Source organism: Budorcas taxicolor, chromosome 1, assembly GCF_023091745.1.
Source record: "Budorcas taxicolor isolate Tak-1 chromosome 1, Takin1.1, whole genome shotgun sequence".
Taxonomy (NCBI): Eukaryota; Metazoa; Chordata; class Mammalia; order Artiodactyla; family Bovidae; genus Budorcas; species Budorcas taxicolor.
In genome coordinates this window covers 147,960,566-147,980,738 of record NC_068910.1, presented here as the reverse complement: position 1 = coordinate 147,980,738, position 20,173 = coordinate 147,960,566, and the positions used below count along the sequence as shown (strand labels likewise).

The window sequence follows — 20,173 nt, the reverse complement described above, 5'->3', positions numbered from 1 at the left end:
GGGGATGCTATGGCCAGAACTTCCCCAGGGACTCAACCTTACAACAGTCTCTCAACTGAGTAAATAAATCCAGCAGAGATGGTCACCCCTGGATGGACCATTAGAATTAAAAAGTGTGAACCTGAACAGCTAAGGATAAGGCCACAGCACAGCATGGGGTGGGGGAGTTGGGGGACGGGGACTTCCAATCAATCTCATTTTGAAACATCCAGGTGGCCTTCTCACGCTTAAAACACTTCATCTAGCATGGAAAAATGTGACCAAGTCTGTGTGACATTTCAAGCTATAGAATTTCAATACATCTTTAGATGAAAGATGAAAAACAAGGAAAACATTGGGTTGATAATGTCCACTCTCTATATCTCCATTTCAAGGGAAGCTTTCATGTATGTCCATGGATATATTATCCACATTATCCAGAGATTCTCAGATTAGCCTAAATTCTTTTAAACCTGACATACTGGAAACCTAATGCCATAAATATGATTCAGTAGCTCTGATCTTTTATGATTCTTAAAAAATACGTAGAAACATTTTAACACATATCAAAGGCATTCAGGAAGGCCCTATAGATGATCCCCAGTCTGGGTTAACAACACTGCTTCTCAGGATTGTGGATAAAATAAGATGTGGATGTGAGAAGATAAAATAATATTGAAAAGTACCATGTATAACCAATAGTTTATCCATAACATAATCATCTTATTAACCCTTCCAAGTACTAATACGGCAGGAGATATTGAGGGGGACAGTACAGAAAACTGAAAGTCCCTGCTCACTTCTGAATCTCACACTGCCTCTGCAAATAGCCTCCTTCAGTATGAGGTGTGAAAAGGTGTATACTAACTTAAACTGGGGACTGGAAAACTTAGCCATCACTTTCTCAGAGGAATAACAAGAATTTGAGGGCTTGTATCTGAAGAAAATATCCCAGTGTGGAGAGAGTCAGGAGATTTACCTAAGGAGTTTAGGGGTCTCTTAGACCCCCATCCTAATTGTCTAGGGGTTCTGCTTGCCAGGAGAACAGAAGACCATTGGAAAGGACCAAACTGAAGTCAGAAAGACCTGAATTTTAATTCCAGTTATTGCATTTCTCAGTGTGACAGTGACAATTTGCTTAACTTTGCAGAGCCTCAGCTTCACCTATAAAATGGGTTACCTATCTTATAGCATTGATGCGGCTATCAAATGAGAGATAATTTTATAAAGTCCTTAGCATTGAACCTGACATACGTTAGTGTTAAATAAGTAATAACTATTATTAAATAAGGAAAGTTTCAAACCCTAAGCATAGAAGAGCAGAGACATAAATTCCCTCCAGACATGAGAATCATTTTGGCACGGCCTGACTGACTGACATGTAAATTATGTCTCGCGCTCTCAAAATAATCCACCTTAACGGAAAGTCATTTTTTTTGTCTGAAGTCGACAAAGTACATTCCTCTGCACTAGGCTGCCCCTTTCCCTGGAGGCTCTGTCCTGGGTCATCGACAGGTCCAAGATGACACTGAGGATGGGGAGTTGAAACTGGCCCTTTTCCAGAATTAAGTTTAAGTTTAATCAGTATTATTAAATGCCAACTATGAGCCAGCCACAGTGATGGACACTAGGGGATACAGAAGGGACTAAATATCCCCCAACTCTACCTCAAGGAGCTCCCAGTCTAAGGAGACCAACATGAGAGCAGAAAATCTCTAAGGAGTGTGCGAAACATGCAGGTTACTGTGAGAAGATCAGACATTCGAAACTACATGAAGCCTTTTAGATCCAATCTTCATATAGTTTCAACAGTTTATTCTGTTCCTCAATTTAGTGCTTTTCCTTAGCAACTAAACTCTCAGCAAATGGGCTTAAGTCAATGTATATTCAAATGAGAAAACAAAGTCCACACTCTGTTTGCTTCAAAAGTTGCCATCTCTGTCTCTGAGTGCTGAGTGCTCAGGGGCTCAGTCCTGTCTGACTCTGCAGTTGCATTAACTTTGTGAGTTCTACAATTCTTGTCTCTGGCACTGGAGGAGAGGTATCTAATACATTCTGAGATACTGTATTAGAGGTACCTAATACAGGGTTATGCCAGGAAGGATCTTTCTGTCACACTCTCTGTGAGAGTCTCGTGGGGGATTAAAAGTTTCAACATATGAATTTTGTGGGGATGCAATTCTGTCCATAGCATTCCACCCTTGCCCGCACCCCCCAAATCCATGTCCTTATTGCATGAAAAATACATTCTTTCCATCCCATCAGCTCCTAAAGCAGTAACTCATTCTAGCATCAATTTTAAAGTCTAAAGTCCAAACTCTAAATATCAAAATCAAATGTAGGTGAGACTAGAGGTAGGACTTGTCCTGAGGCAAAACAGCTCTCCAGCTGTGAACCTGTAAAACCAGGCAAGTTAAGTGCTTCCAAATACAACGGTGAGACAGGCTTTTCTATTCCAAAAAGGAGAATAAGAAAGAAGGAAGGGGTGATACATCCCCCCAGAATCACAACCCCACAAGGCAATTCCATTAGATCGTAAGTCTCGGGAATAACACTCTTTGGTTTGATGCACAGCCTTCCAGACCCACTGGGGCAGCAGCCCCACCTCCCCAGCTAGGCAGCCAGGGTCATGCCCACAAGGCTTCAGTCATTTTACCAGAAAGAATTTAATATAGGGAATGTTTAACTAGATAATAAAGAATTGCTAACTAAAGGCAAAAAAAGATTATTAAGCTCTCAGAGAGGACACAGTGGCAGAAAGCAGTTCTGGGCTGGGAGAACCAAGGGAAGAGATTGGGATTATTCAAATTTAGGAAGATCCCCTGGAGGAGGAACTGGCAACCCACTTCAGTATTCTTGCCTGGAGAATTCCTAGGACAGAGGAGCCTGGTGGGCTATAGTCCATGGGGTCACAAAGAGTGAGACATGACTTGAGTGACCAACACCAAAGACTAGGGGTTTGGAGGTGAGTCCCAGTGGACTGGGACCCAGACTTCAGAGGAACCAGGGCCAGCCAGCAGTGCTGGTATCTCTGCAGGGACACCATGTTGGCTTTGCAAGTTGGCAAAGCTTCAAACTGGACTAGACTGTATGTTACTTGCTAGGCTTGCCATAGCAAAGCACCACAAACTGGGTAACTTAACAAAAATGTATTGTCTCACATTCTGGAGGCTAGAAGCCCAAAATCAAGCTGGTGACTGGGCGGGCTCCTTCTGAAAGCTCTGTGAAGGAAGACTCTGTTCAAGGCCCCTGTCCTTGGCTTATAGATGGTCTTCTTGTGTCTCTTCACATTGATTTCCCTTTATGTATATTTTTGTGTCCAAATTTCCTCTTCTTATAAGCACATCAGTCATACTGAATTAGGGCCCACCCTCGTGTTAACCTGAATACCTCTGTAAGGACTCCATCTCCAAATAGGGTCGTATTCTGAGGTTCTGGGGGCAAGGACTACAGCATATGAGTTTGGGGGAACACAACTTAACCTGTAACAAACTATTTCTGGAATGAACCACCTCTGCCAGAGGGAAGGAGCAGCATTGCTGGATGCTGACAACAGGAACAGGATGCCAGCCAGAAATAAACCAGAAGCAAAGATGAAAATGTCTCTTCTTCCTCATCTAGCACTGCAGTCTCCCTAACATCCCTTATGAATGTAGCCTAAAAGGAAGCAGCTGGCCAAGAAAAAATGTGGCTTGCACAGTCCCAGCCCCTGCACCACAAAGCAGAATATACAAGAGTGGGTTTGAAAGCTGAGAGATCATAGTCTAAAAACTGACAAAGTACAGAGTAGCTGCTACTTATTAATCACTAGCATCAGAACTTTTATTTTCATTTTCCACACATTTTATAATATAAAAGGAAGAATTACAATAAAATATTTAATTGAACAAACACACTGGCTATGCTGCTAAAACTGTACTGACAGCTGGTGGGCTGGAACATCCCCGTGCCTTAGCTCACATTCTTTTGTGTACTGATATACACTAGTGTACTGATATACACTAGTGTACTGGTGGCCTTCAGAACTGAGCTACAGAAGGCCAATGTGTAATACGTGCGGTGTGTAAGAAAATGAAAAAAAATGGAAGTCAAGTTGTTAGCAAGTGTTGTTTCCATTTTGTAGTTCAGGCTGTGAGAGTTCAGAAGGAGAGGTCATTTGCCCAAGGTCACACAGCTAGTAAGAGACAGAGCGTGGATCTGAACTGGGACCTGATTCTCTGTGTCTCATCTGCCAAATGAAATTAATAGTACTTACTCAATAGAACTGTTCTAAGAATTAAATTAATATGTATATTGTGCTTAAGACACAGCCTGGAATGTCACAGGAGTTCAACAAATATTGCCTGAGTCTGGGGCTTTTTCTGCCATCACAGGTTGTTCCATTATACACGCTCGTTGAAACCTTATGGCATTTGGAGGACAGAACTGCAATGAATAGAGACAGAGTTGGGAACAAAATTCCTTTAAATTTTTAAAAATCATAATATATTTTGCTATCCAACCTTTCTGCCAGCAATCATCCCTTTTGGACCCCAGGATCTAGACACAAGCATTGACTGAGCACCAGCCACATGGTAATCACTGGAAATATAACACTGAGACAGAGAGAGTCTCACCTTCAAGTGACAAGCAGTGAGAACACAAAAAGAGGCCATGATGGATCCTTCACATCTGGGTTTCCCTGACACAGGTGTGGGAGCCTGTATTAGGGAAACTGGATGAGGACCTGAGGAAGAGAAAGGTTTCAGGGAGGAAGTCATGTTTGAGGTGAAATCTGAAAGACAAGGAGGAGACTGTAAGCATTTCAAACATAGGCAAGAGCTTGAGGGAAAGCCTCAAGGCAAGAGGCAGCAAGGAGTCTTTGAAGAACTGAAGGAGGGTGACTGTGGTGTAGAAGTTAAGGTGACAACAGGCAAAGCTGGCAAGATCCCCAGGGCCTGTTCCTGCAGGGCTCTGTGAGCCACAAGACCCTAGACATTATTTGGGTGATAGTGAGGGACCACAGAAGGGTTTTAAGCAAGTGACGGACAATAAGACATGCACTTTAAGAAGATCAGCTCTCGGGACTTCCCTGGTGGTCCAGTGGTTAAGAATCCACCTTGTAATTCAGGGAACGCAGGTTTGGTCCCTGGCCAGGGAACTAAGATCCCACATGCTGTGGAGCAACTGAGCCCACGCACCACAGCTACTGAGCCCGCGCACCACAACTAGAGAGTCTGTGCGCCACAACAAAAGATGCCACGTGATGCAACAACCAAGATCCAATGCAACCAAGTAAATAAATAACTGCTTTTTAAAAAGAAAGAAGATTAGCTCTGGATGTGGTGAGGAGGTGGTTTGGAGTGAGGTAAGAGGGGAGGTGGGGAAATCAGAAAAGCTGCTACCTGCCAGCAAAAGCCAGGTGAGAGCTGATGAAGGTCTGAGATAGAGAAGTGTCATGGGGATGGAGAAAAGTGGATGCATTCAAGTAATATATAAAAGGTAGAGCCCACAGCATTTGAAAGATGATTAGAAATAAGGAATGAGAGGCAAGAAGAAGAAATGAGAGAAATAAAGGAAAATATCAAAGGTTCTACTTAGGGCAACTAGATCGATGGTGATACCTTTTGCCAGGATAGGGGCACACGAGGCAAAACAGGCTTAAGGCAGAAGAAGATGGGTTTAGGTTTAGGGTTGAGTTTGAAATGTGCAAATCATCCTGATGGAGATGATTTCTAAGTAGCTGGATTCTTTGTAAACCATCATGTCTTATTTTCCCACTTCAACTAGTGACACACAGTTGGAGAGGTGGCACAGTCCCACCTCTCCAAGCAGCCGAGCTCTCTATGAACCAACCAATAAGTGCCTTGAGTACCACCTGCTATAAATGAGAGTATTATTAGCCTCTCATTTTAATAACCGATAAATTTAAATTTGCTCCCCTCCAAAATCCATCCTTAGTGAGAACAGGATGTGGGTGTATGCAACACATAATTATATATGTACTGTGAACTCTATTTAAAATGAGACCATTGTTACTCAACTGTTAGATACTTTCTAAACCCAAACCTATTTTTTGCTCTTTATTTTGCTACCATCAGCTAGGAGAGAGGCTCCCATTTTTTTCGTAATGTTGACCTGTTGTTCATCTCAAAATTAAACACTAAGAAATGGAACACACGTTATTTGAATTTTTATTCTGGAAAGGAAAATTCTAAGCTGCTGCTGCTGCTGCTAAGTCGCTTCAGTCGTGTCCGACTCTGTGCGACCCCATAGATGGCAGCCCACCAGGCTCCCCCATCCCTGGGATTCTAAGCTTCACAACATCAAATCAGATGTCTTAATCTGAGAATATATTGCCAACTTAGAATCAGAAAACGTTATGGCTAGAACATTTAAATAAGTGGATATTATTTTTAACTCAAAAATCCCTATGTACAAGGCTCTGTTCAACAAATTTTGGCATCTTTTAGGAGGAAAACACGTAAGTATAATTCTGGTCTCCTCCACAGTGGGTCAAGTAGCAGCTGCAGAAGAATCAGTGTTGGCCCCAGGCAGAACCTCTAGTGGGACTACACCTCTGAAGATTGAGTGAATAGGAAAGCCACAGCCCACTCAATTCAAAGGAACCATGTATGTTGAGAGGGATTCAAAGAAGCCACTTCCTCCAGGAGGCCGTCCCTCATTCCATTCAAGCTGGGTAAGATGTGCTCCCTGTTTGTTCACATGGAACCCCGGGAGATTCTGCCCTGGCACTAGACATCCATTACTGGAAACATCTGTTCTAGTGCCCATTCCTCTGCTACACCAGTGTGCAGTGTGAGGGCGGAAACTCTGCCTTGGACATCAGCATCTCTCTAGCGTTGGGCACGGTAGATACTCACTTGTTGCTGTTCAGTCACCAAGTCGTGTCTGACTCTTTGCAAACCCATGGACCGCAGCAGATGGTCAATAAAATCTGATAAATAAAATACTGAATGCCCTAGTCACACATTTCTCGGACAACTCTAACATCAATAAAGACACTTTGATGCTCAGAGCTAAATACTTAAAAACATGTAATTTTATAGAATCTTACTCTTAGCTCTACTATTGTAGCCATGCGTTCAGGAAACAAACTCACTCAGAAGGACAATGCAGATAGTGGAGTGCAGTTTATTATACCGGCGGGCCCAAGGTAGAATCTCCTCTTAGCCAAGGACCTCGACCAGTTTTTGTGAAAACTTTATATACCCTAAGTGTACGTGCTCAAACCCACCTCCCGAAATTCTCTGAAACTAGTCTGAACAAAGGAAAAGAAAGATACAATCAAAGTTAACCCGTGATTTGTATGCCACAAACCTGTGATTCGTATGCCACAAGCCTAGGTAGTTAACAGTGGACAATTATCAATAGGCCTGTGGTCATACTCCAATAAGCATAATAGAATTTATGATTCTATTCGGTTACACAGATAATTAGGGTATTCTTTTAGGCATCGGAGAGTCCAGGTACGAGCCCTGAGGCTCTTCCATCTGAGGGGGTCTAGTTTTCCAGTTGGTATGTTGTTTCTATAGATACTGGGCATATAGCTCAAAGTCCACAGTCCTGCCCAAGATGGAGTCCTGCTTTCAAGATGGAGCCTGTTCTGTTTCCTCCTTCACTACTGCTAATGCAAACCCAGCTCCCTGAAAAGTCCCTTTAAAGAAGGGATTGAGATATGCTCCAAATAAATGTGGATTTCACTTGATCAGCCACTATGCGAAGTTTATCTTTTCTCCTCTGCTCTGATCTACTTCCATGGGGCACCATTTATGCATCCTTCAATTCAAATGTATTTACTGATTACATACTTTATGGCAAGCATTGTACTAAAAGCAGGATGTGCAGCACTGAACATGAAAGAACCAGGCCCAGCCCTTCATGGAGCTTACAGCCAGGTATCCACGGGCACCTACTCACCTACAAAACTCCAAAGATCCTGAGACTGCCACGTGGGCATAATACATTTTTATCTTTAAGCTCTTGAAAACTTAATGCATTGATAAAGCAAGCTCGTGCTAATTCAGGGATATCTAGTGGTCTGCCATTCAGAGTTAAATAACAAGTTTGCTAAATATTTTTAAGTTTCCCAACCCAACTGGGAACCGGCCAATACACAAGAATTCATACCGAGGCACATCCAAGTTGACCCTGGCCTCCCTCAATGCGGGCACTTGCACAAGGATATCCGTCCTGAAAAGCCAAAAGGAGACAGTGATGCCCACATTGTGCAGTCAGTCTTTCAATCGCCTGCTTACGGGCCTCCCCTGTGTGAATTCAGGAAAAGGCGCCCCCTTTCGGCAGGCACATTAGAAAAAGGCGTCCTTTCCTCCGCAGCCGACTTAGCCCCACTCAGGCTGGCGGTCGCAGGAGTGAAGCTCAGCCAGGATTTCAATCCCAGCATGCCCTTCGGCAGAGTCCCACGCTGAAGTTCTGCTACCGACTCGCTGGGCGGTGCACTGGGTGCAGAATGCATCAGTGCCTTTACATCTATGTTTAATGTTCATAACTAAGGAAACCAGTTTTTCTCGGAAATTACTGAACTATATGGAACGCCTTTCCTAAAATCCCAGCAGCAGTCATAGAAACTTAAAGCACAATTCAAACTCATCAATCCTCTTCCAAGATCACTACTCATTTCTGCTAAATAACTCTCTAACTCGTCAAAGTCTATGACTTCATTGAGCTGTGAGCAATTCAGAAACGGAAAATGAGCAGAGTCTCCAGCTGTGTGGTTTGGGATAAAGCCCAGCACCTCCCTGGACAAATACCAAGGTCAGTGTTCCCACAACTCGCTAGTCGCTTCGCTGAGGAAGTGCCGGCTTGGTAGCCTTTGAGCCTCTCAGAACTTGAATTCCCAGCAAATCATTTTGTGTGATTCACCCAGGACCAGCCCCTTCACTTGTGACTCTGGGAAGCAATTGTGAAAATGAGACTGCTGTGGGGAGATGTTACAGGGCTGCCCTACACCAGCTGACATGCGTGTGGACGGCCTGTTCTCAAAGGTCCCTCAGATGACCGGCACCGGGCATATCTCATGACCACTTCCAGCCCAGACATCTTGGCCTTGCCTGTGTGTCTCCCTCCTTCTCCTCTCCCCTCTTGCCAGTCATCACCACCCCCCGGGTCCAAATTCTCCTCTCTGATTTCAGATGAGCCATTCAGTACTCCCTTCCCAAGTCACCCCAGGCCCATCTTTAAGCAAACACTTCAAAGGGCTTCGCCGAACAAATAGCTTGTATTACTGTTTCAACAGAGGCCTTGACTTTATAGGTCTTTTTTCTTTAATAAAATTCACCATCCTTGAAGACAGCTGTGGTTTCAAAGAACCATCTTCTCTTTTGTTTTTCTGACGAATGGTGCAGTGGAAATCAGCTGCATGAACCTCCTTCTTCAGCTTGATTGAACAGTGGAAACCTTTTTTCTCTCCCAGACCCGGTGTCTGGTCTATGGTCAGTGTATTCAACTTTTCCAAGCTTAAACTAAAGCCCCCAGATTACAAATTGGCAGGTGGTTTACCCCTACTGGTTTAGAGTGCTAGCTATCTAGGTTTACAGACAAAGAGTTTAGTTTAAAACCTCGGTCGGGCCAGGGCCCGAGATCTGGTCCTTTAGTGTGGCTCCTCAGTGGCTCCTGCCCACCTGGACATTCAGTGGACTGCACAAGGCAAAGGACTAGCCTTGTTTGCTCTTGTGGCTTCTTTGGGCAACGGTCGTTTTGCTGTTTCCTCTGATCCTTCTCGGTCATCCCTGCTCACACATCAAAAGCAGAGAGCGGGCAGATTCCAGACTCAGCCTTCCATTCATCCACCCTGTACAACTACCTGAAGGCCTCACACCCACCCCCAGAATCATACAAGCCCCACAGGGAAGGGAGACTTCATCCTAAACTTGCTGTTCACATCCTGCCTTCTGCACCAGTCTCCTCGATCCATTTTCAAACTTTATTCCATTCCGATGAAGCTGCTTGTTTGGGGGATGGTTTTGATTCTCCACCCTAGCCACATGACCTCAGACTACATCAAGCAAACAGCTCTCCCCTCTCTGACCCACCTGGGATCCTCGAGCCCTGACCCCCTCTCGTAAGGAGAACATTCTCCTGTCCTGAGAATGGCATCGAGTCAGCAGGAACCCACAGTCCCAGGCACAAGAGTACTTGCTTCTCCCTGGTTCCCTTGTCCTACCCCCTGGCAGCCCCCAGCAACACTTCACACCAAGTCCGCTGACAGAGCCCTGATAAAAGGCCTCAGCCCCGTAGGCTGAGTGATGACAGCTGCAGTGGCATGCACAGTCCTGGGGCCACTCCTTGCCCAGTGCCTTTGCTGGGGCATTTTTCTAGCAAATGTATGCAGCTGCTTAATTTCTCCCTGCAATCTGTGCTTCCATGGCTGTGAGTCTCAGGAGAGGCAGAACGAGTAGTGTTTTGGTTCTCTGCCTGACGAAAGTGATCCACATCCAAGGACACATTCCTTATGTGATGTGTACTGTGTCTCCAACTCTCTCTGGCAATGGTGAGCTCAGATAGCAGAAAACGCCACTGCTCATGGCAAGGATTATGAAAAATATACTCTGCAACTCAAACAGGTCATGCTATAAGGGAAAATGCCCCCACAAAGACATGCAGAGATTTTCTTCCAGCCCTTTGGATCCCTGCAAGCATGAAGCCAGCTAGAAGTCAGACCCAATTTCAGGCAGTACCAGGGAATGAGGCAGCAGCTGTTACAAGGTAATTAAGTTAGGCAAAAGGCAGAGGGGCCAGGAAGCTGGTGTGAGGTCAGGCAGAGTCAGAAATGACATGGATAGGCTCAGGCCTGTAAAATACCCATTGGCTGCAGACATACAGGAATGGTCCATGTAAGCACTGTCAACAGTGAGAAGACTAAGGCAGGGATCTAACAAGTCTTCCTTCATAGAATGCCAACACCAGATCCATTCTCTCTTCTACTGCAGGCTGCCTTGAGGAGGCTGAAGAATCCCTGTGTCCTGTTTTCAGATGATTTTACTAACAGGAAACTCTTTTTTCCTAGTTGAATGGATGTATATATATATGCCTAGTTGAAGGCATGTTGAATGGATGAATGAATGAATAGGAAAACAAGAAGTAGGAACAGGTGAATTTTGTAGGTAGAACCAGTATCAAGGATTGAATTTAAGGCCAGGATTTATCACCCACCCCAAATCAATATCTCTGAGGACCACATTAACCACTGAGTTTCCAAAGAGGCTGCGGGTATGATTTTCATGGACTGGCACTTATAGCAACAGCAATGATAATGTGATCACTTGTCAGAGAGCTGCTGCTATGTACCAAACATTCTGTCACATGCTGTATTAGATAGGACTCCCCCATGCTCTGTGCAGCTACTTTGACAAGAGTGTTATTTGAGGAAATGGACGTGAAAGCTGTTCTGTAATGCATTTGAAGAAGTGTTTAAAAACACACATAATAAAGATGTTCATAAGAGTTGTACATGCAGGATACTTTGAGAAGAGTTATTTCAAGGAATGAGCATGATAGCTCTTCAGTAATCCATTTACAGAAGTGTTTATAAACATTTGTAATAACTATATTTATTTAAAAAAATAGTACCCACTCGGGATGGGATTCCCAGGTGGTGCAGTGGTAAAGTATCCACTTGCCAATGCAGGAGACGCAGTAGATGCAGGTTTGATCCCTGGGTCGGGAAGATCCCCTGGGGTAGGAAATGGCAACCCACTCCAGTATTCTTGCCTGGAAAATTCCATGGACAGAAGAACCTGGTGGTCTACAGTCCACGGGGTCGCAAAGAGTCAGACACAGCTGGACAACTGAGCACGCACCCACTTGGGACGAATAAAACAACTTTTTTAAGTGAGAAAATAATAGGTCTTCTGTTATTTCACGTAACAAAACCCAACTCAAATTAATACAAGCATTAAAAAAGAAATTGTTACAGGAGATCACTTTGAATTCATGACCAGGAAAGCTCCTAGATTTTCCAGGGCAGGGAATGAACCAGTAGACAGTTTCTTCTTTTAACATCTGACTTACTATTTTTCTGAGACTGGCTCTTTTCACTTCTTTTATTTTTAATATAAATTTATTTATTTTAATTGGAGGCTAATTACTTTATAATGTTATATTGGTTTTGCCATACATCAACATGAATCTGCCACGATGTACACGTGTTCCCCATCCTGAACCCCCCTCCCACCACCCTCCCCATACCATCCCTCTGGGTCTCCCAGTGCACCAGCCCCGAGCATCCTGTATCATGCATGGAACCTGGACTGGCGATTCGTTTCACATAGGATATTATACATGTTTCAATGCCATTCTCCCAAATCATCCCACCCTCACCCTCTCCGACAGAGTCCATAAGACTGTTCTATACATCTGTGTCTCTTTTGGTGTCTCGCATACAGGGTTATTGTTACCATCTTTATAAATTCCATATATATGCATTAGTATACTGTATTGGTGTTTTTCTTTCTGGCTTACTTCACTCCATATAATAGGCTCCAGTTTCATCCACCTCATTAGCACTGATTCAAATGTATTCTTTTTAATGGCTGAGTAATACTCCATTGTGTATATGTACCACAGCTTTCTTATCCATTCATCTGCTGATGGACATCTAGGTTGCTTCCATGTCCTGGCTATTGTAAACAGTGCTGCGATGAACATTGGGGTACACATGTCTCTTTCAATTCTGGTTTCCTCGGTGTGTATGCCCAGCAGTGGGATTGCTGGGTCATATGGCAGTTTTATTTCCAGTTTTTTAAGGAATCTCCACAGTGTTCTCCATAGTGGCTAAACTAGTTTGCACTCCCACCAACAGTGTAAGAGAGTTTCGCTTCTTTATCAGTATGGTAGATAACACAACTACCTACCACCCACATTTATGTCCAATCTCTTCATCTCTCATGACAAACTATTGCTTGAGGGGATATTTAAGGTAATATCCGTAAAAGGCTAGAAAAAGAGTCTTTGAAGAAATCGAATTGACATGATAAGATAATTAACATAGTTTCATGGCCTGTGGAAAATGGTTTTCTATTTGTCTACCAAAGAACTGACCTGAACTAGATTGCCATTCCCCTATTTTAACTTAATCTCTTAAATCATGATTCAGCCTGCTGCCTTACAACCGTACTGCTTCCTGGTGACCTCCTATCCCCTGGAATTAGGTTTCCTTTTCTTTCCAGCATGGATTACAGGTGCTACCAAGTCTTGCTGCTGCTGCTGCTAAGTCGCTTCAGTCGTGTCCGACTCTGTGTGACCCCAGAGACAGCAGCCCACCAGGCTCCCCCGTCCCCAGGATTCTCCAGGCAAGGACACTGGAGTGGGTTGCCATTTCCTTCTCCAATGCATGAAAGTGAAAAGTGAAAGTGAAGTCGCTCAGTCGTGTCCAACTCTTAGCGACCCCATGGACTGTAGCCTACCAGGCTCCTCTGTCCATGGGATTTTCCAAGCAAGAGTACTGGAGTGGGGTGCCATACACTAATAATATGTTGGATATCAGTATTTACCCAATAATTTACATTTTGGTAATAGAAAAACAGAAAACAAAAGAAGTCAACAAAGAAGTAATAAGATTATTTAAATCTGTGACAAGAGCTACGGATAAAAGAAATAAGGCAATCAGATGAAGAGTAACAGAGTTCTCAGGAGGAGCTACTTCAGAAAGCTTACTCAGGAAAAGCCTTCTCAAGGAGGTGATATCAGAGCAGAGACCTGAAGGTTGAGAAGAATGCAGTCAGAGTCAGTAAAGAGGAGAAGGGGATGACAGAGGATGAGATGGTTGGATGGCATCACCAACTCGATGGACATGAGTTTGAGCAAGCTCTGGGAGTTTGTGATTGACAGGGAAGCCTGGCATATTGCAATCCATGGGGTCGCAAGGAGTCGGACATGACTGAGCAACTGAACTGAACCGAAAGGAGCATTCCAAGCAGAGAGAACAGAAAGTGCAGAGTCCTTGAGATAAGCAAGAGACTGGGTCATTCAAGAAAAGGTGGTTGCAGCATAATGAGTGGAAGAGAATGGACCACATGAACTTAGGAGGAAATAGGGACTAGATTACAAAGGCTTTTGTATGTGATGGTTAGGCATTGGAACTTTATTTTATGCGAAATAGGAAAATAACAGAAGATTTAAGCAGAGCAGTGACATGATTAGATTTGAATATTTAAAAGTCACTCTGGTGATGTAGAAAACAGACTAAACATGGGAACAGTGGAAGGAGGGAGGCCACATGGGAGAGTGCCAATAGCCCAGGAAAAGCTGATGGCACCTTGGAGTAGGGGGTGACAGAGACAGAAAGAAGAGGATGGACTGAAGCTATATTCTTCAGGTAGAACTGACAAGACTTGGCTATGGATTGAAAGTAAGGGACCAGGAAAGGGAAAAACCCAAAATTCCTCTTAGATTTTAGGTTTAGGCAACTGGTTGGAAGGGGGTGCTTTTATTACTATAGGAAAGAACTGGAGAAAAACAAATAGTAGAGATGAGAAAATTTGGGGCATATTAAGATGTATATCGGAGAAGGCAATGGCACCCCACTCCAGTATTCTTGCCTGGAAAATCCTATGGACGGAGCAGCCTGGTAGGCTGCAGTCTATGGGGTCGCAAAGAGTCGGATACGACTGAGCAACATCACTTTCACTTTTCATTTTCATACATTGGAGAAGGAAATGGCAACCCACTCCAGTGTTCTTGCCTGGAGAATCCCAGGGACGGGGGAGCCTGGTGGGCTGCTGTCTATGGGGTCGCACAGAGTCAGACACGACTGAAGTGACTTAGCAGCAGCAGCAAGATGCCTATTCGGGGCTTATGTGGTGGCTCAGTGGTAAAGAATCTGCCTGCAATGAAGGAGACATGGTTTTGATTCCTGGGTCAGGAAGATCCCCTGGAGAAGGAAATGGCAACCCAGTCCAGGATTCTTGCCTGGGAAATTCTATGGACAGAAGAACCTGGTGGACTATAGTTCATGGGATTGCAAGTCTCAGACACAACTTAACAACGAAAGCACCACCACCAAAACACCTGTTAGACTGGCAATGAGGTACATCGCCAGTACCAGCTGGATTCATATTCTGGGGTTCAGAGAAAATGTTTGGACTAAAGGTACACATTTGGAAGTCATTGGCATAAAGCAGGTCAAAATCATAAAATGGAAAGGGAGACTATATCAAGAAAATGTAGGCAAAGAAGGAAAGAAGACCCGGGTCAGGTTTGGGGCATAACCTCATTTAGAGATTGGATAGAAGAGGAAAGAGACAGTTTTGAATACATTGACAAAGAGGGAGGTACTTGAAATAATCAGAAAAACATTTTATTCTTTTTCTCCATGATGCATTCAAACCATTCCCTTGGTTGCACTAGCTGTTTCCTGCTCCTTGAATAAAATCAAGAGCAATTTGTGGTGTTTGTAGATGTTCTTAAGCAATAAAAAGCCATCCAGTCACCTTTGGCCAGAGACATACACCGAGTCTAATTTCAGTGAGTAATATGAATGGCCCAAAGTAATAGCCAAACCTTCTAAATTCATGAAGAGTTGAAGCTTCTGTCCCTTAGGCAAGCTCCAACCTGGCTGCCTCTAGTGGGAGAGGAAGGTATAGATGACTGGTTATTTCTCTCCCCTAAAACATGCAGTCTTCTTCCCCCTCACTAGATTGCTTCTGGTCCCTTAGGGTAAAGCAGAGTCGGGAGGGAAGAAAAGGTAGAAAGGCAGGAAAGATCTTACTTGACTAGTCTAGTTATGAATGTAAAAAACCAACCCGGGTTTGGCAGGTATTTAGAGATTTTTCTTTTTCCCATGGGACTATTTATGGGTTTTTTTTAGAGACTCCACCCTCTCAGGAAATCTTGCAATGGTAGTCCTCTCACTGGAGGTAATTGCATCTGCTAGGACAGATCACTTAAAATTCTTCCCTCACCATCTTGGAATCCAAACATCCATCTCCAGGGTTTGTTTGCGGTTTTTCTCCAGGGAGCCCTCTTGGACAGGATCTAAGAAAACTCCATGTCTGCTCTCTACATGTGCACCATGTCAGGTCCATGGGAAGCACTCAAGCCTCAGTTACCCAAAACTCTGGGAGCAGCCATCTCCAACACAACATCTCATTGTCATCAGAGGAGTTGCCAGCCACAGTCAGACTCCATTCCTCTGTGCCCCATTTTTTGGTGCTCCCCAGTAAAGCCCCTTTCACTAAGCTGGCAGTGAAACTGATTCGTGTCATTTCAGGGGGGCTCCAAAGAGCTCTGGTATCATAGTTCTTTCTGTCTCAGTGCAGAGAAGAATTGAGTGAGAGCAAAGTGGTAGATAAGAAGTGATTTATTAGAATAGGATACTCATGAAGCTTACAAGCAGGTGAGCAAGAAATGCTGTGCCCCAAGAACTTTGTGGGCTACAGTTTTATAATCAAAGGAAAAGTGGGAAGGGGCAAAGAAGGCCTTCTTTGTCTTTCTGGAGTTGACATCATGTTTTCATCATTAACTCTTTCCCCAGGTTGAACAGGGGAGTTTTCTTGTCTCTGAGTTTTCAAGTTAGGTCCACGTATTGTTTTTATGTGTGCAGAGAGCATGTCCTAGGGATCACTGACTTACTGAGCTCACTGGGCACAATGTATGTCTCATGCCACCATTGTTTTATTGTTTTGGGCCACGCCCTGTGCTTCTGTTACATGGTTTTGTTACTAAGCAAGCCTGCTTGGTTTTGTGGTTAAGCAAACCTGCTTTCTTGAGCTATCATTAACATACAGGGGTCTCCTATATTTTTCTACTTAAAATCCCCTAGTGGGATTGACTATTTAATCACCTATCTTGTCCCTCCATCCTGCCCCTGTCAGCTGGAAGAGCAAGCCCTCTCACTGCTTCCATAGTGTGGGGAAAACTTTTTCTGCACATCTATCTAAGGTAATTTTCTCTCCAATTTCTTATGCACTTTGGTATCGTCCAAACTTTTTCATAAGCTGGAGGTATTTAATCAACCAAGCAACATAAAACCCACTCTTGGCTTATCCTTTTCAAGTGCTGGCTAATTATCTCTTGAATCATTTTCTAAGATCGTATAGCGAAGACAAAGTCAAAGACAAAATAGGACAAGCCCTGTTTTTCAGTCCTGTATATGCAGAAAACTGAGAAGGAGCAACCAAAGGAAAAAGTAAAACCAGGAGAATATGATATGGCAGAGGGAAGGATACCAAAGGAGTCACATGTTGCTAAAAGGGGGAAAAGATGAAGACAAAAACGCTCACTGGAGTTGTGGCCTGGTGTAGCTCCATTTTAGTGTACTGTTGGGGACAAAAGTTAAATTGACATGGTACATACTTTCCCAGAACTTGTTCTCCTCTCCTTCCTTGCAAACAAAACCGCCAAAGCCAGCTACATTGTAAATATGATTAGTCCAAACTAACTACTACAATCTATTTTCCTCTGTCAATGATTCATTTAGGAATGTATTTGTCATACAATTCTAGCCAAGATGTCAGGGGAAGTCTGTTGGAAGATTTCTTAGAGGTCTCTTTTTTCTTAAGAAGAGCCAGAAGGAGAGGGCAGCTCATCTCTTACATTGGCTATTGGCATCTCTTAGAGGAGGAAATGACAACCCACTTCAGTATCCTTGCCGGGATAATTCCACAGACAGAGGAGCCTGGCAGGCTACAGTTCATGGGGTCGCAAAGAGTCAGACATGACTGAAACAACTGAGAACACACATTGTCATTTCTACATGGGACATTTAGCTGTGGAAGCACCTTGGTAAACGCCTGAGGATAAAGCTAACGCCAAAGAGGAGGACAGAACCAAGATACCTGCCATGAAGCAGAGCCAGAGTCCAAACACGGAGCCCACTCTTCCAGTGGGGTTCTTGTTATTTAAATTCATAAATCGCCATTTTAGTTTACATAGTTGATTCAGAGTTTTCTCTTATTTTAATGCCAAAAAAATCTCGACGATACAAAGTAGGCTTAAGGGAGGTAAAGAACTGGAGGCAGAGCATAGGTGATTCTTTTGAGATATTTTTCTGGGAAGAGAGGCAGAGAAATGGTCTAACAGCTAGAGGAGGATGAGGAATCTAGGGAAGGCTCTTCTAAAGATGGGAGACACAATAGCCAGTTTGTGTGTGTGACAACTACTGATGGGAATTATCCAGTAGAAAGAGAAGGCAGAGCTGTGAGTGCAAGCATCTTCTTGCCACCTCACTTCAAGTGCACAGCCTCTCCTGGGGTCTCTTGCTCATCTTGCTGCTGCCCCCACAAAGAAGGGCCCCAGTTGTCACAGTATTGCTTCCACTGTCTGACTACAACTGCTTGCATGCTCCCTCCCTAGTGGTCCATTAGTGGAATCCCTCCAGCCATCTCTGAGCTTTTTATTTGTAAAAGTAATAGCTGGGTGCTCGCTTCGGCAGCACATATACTAAAATTGGAACGATACAGAGAAGATTAGCATGGCCCCTGCACAAGGATGACACGCAAATTCGTGAAGCGTTCCATATTTTTGCCTTCTGAATGGGAGAAAATAATAGCAAATGAAGCAACTGACAAACAACTAATCTCAAAAATATACAAGCAACTTATGCAGCTCAATTCCAGAAAAATAAACAACCCAATCAAAAAATGGGCCAAAGAACTAAATAGACATTCCTCCAAAGAAGACATACGGATGGCTAACAAACACATGAAAAGATGCTCAACATCACTCATTATCAGAGAAATGCAAATCAAAACCATAATGAGGTACCACTTCACACCAGTCAGAATGGCTGCAATCCAAAAATCTGCAAGCAATAAATGCTGGAGAGGGTGTGGAGAAAAGGGAATCCTCCTACACTGTTGGTGGGAATGCAAACTAGTACAGCCACTATGGAGAACAGTGTGGAGATTCCTTTAAAAATTGCAAATAGAACTCCCTTATGACCCAGCAATCCCACTGCTGGGCATACACACCGAGGAAGCCAGAATTGAAAGAGACACATGTACCCCAATGTTCATCGCAGCACTGTTTATAATAGCCAGGACATGGAAACAACCTAGATGTCCATCAGCAGATGAATGGATAAGAAAGCTGTGGTACATATACACAATGGAGTATTACTCAGCCGTTAAAAAGAATTCATTTGAATCAGTTCTGATGAGATGGATGAAACTGGAGCCGATTATACAGAGTGAAGTAAGCCAGAAAGAAAAACACCAATACAGTATACTAACACATATATATGGAATTTAGAAAGATGGCAATGACGACCCTGTATGCAAGACAGGAAAAAAGACACAGCTGTGTATAACGGACTTTTGGACTCAGAGGGAGAGGGAGAGGGTGGGATGATTTGGGAGAATGGCATTCTATCATGTATACTATCATGTAAGAATTGAATTGCCAGTCTATGTCTGACGCAGGATACAGCATGCTTGGGGCTGGTGCATGGGGATGACCCACAGAGATGTTATGGGAAGGGAGGTGGGAGGGGGGTTCATGTTTGGGAACACATGTAAGAATTAAAGATTTTAAAATTAAAAAAATAAAAAACTAAAAAAAATAAATAAATAAAATAAAAAATAAAGAGTGGTGGTGCTCAAAAAAAAAAAAAAAAAAGTAATAGCTGGTCTCAACAAAGCTGGTCTCTCTCAGACAAACTTTGCTCAAGAAAGGCTGGCCAGAGTTCAGCTTTTCATTTTTTTGAGGTTTTTCCCAAGGAGATTCCAAGGTTACAAAATTTTACTCCCCTTCACAAAGAAACACAGGCTGCCTGAGAATCCAGCTTGTAGTTAATTGCTTATCCTCCAACTTGAGCCTACCCCTAAGCCCTCCCTTACCCAGGGCTACAAGCAGCTCAACTTAATGAAGTTTGTTGTTACTAAATTCCCTCTTTCCTTAGGGGTTTCACTGGTGGTTCAGATGGTAAAGAATCTGCCTGCAACGCAGGAGGCCCCAGGCTCAATCCCTGGGTTGGGAAGATCTCCTGGAGAAGGGAAGGGCTACCCACTCCAGTATTCTTGCCTGGAGAATACCATGGACAGAGGAGCCTGGCAGGCTACAGTCTGTGAGGTCACAAAGGACACGACTGAAGTAACAAACACTTTCACCTTTCACTCCCTCCTTAACATTTTACTTTCCAATTAAAATTGCACAAAAGGACACACACTCATGCCTGTTGGAACATATAGCCCATCTCCTCCAAGGCAGAAAGCCTGGTATCCAAGTCAGCAGCACT

General features: G+C 43.7%; 1 non-coding gene across 1 annotated transcript; it reads left to right on the top strand.

The window, feature by feature from the left end:
• Nucleotides 1–18,354: 18,354 nt before the first annotated feature.
• Nucleotides 18,355–18,461, top strand: LOC128058628 (U6 spliceosomal RNA). Its single transcript, XR_008200505.1, has one exon. It is a non-coding gene; the product is annotated as a U6 spliceosomal RNA (small nuclear RNA).
• The last annotated feature ends 1,712 nt before the right edge of the window (nt 18,462–20,173 follow it).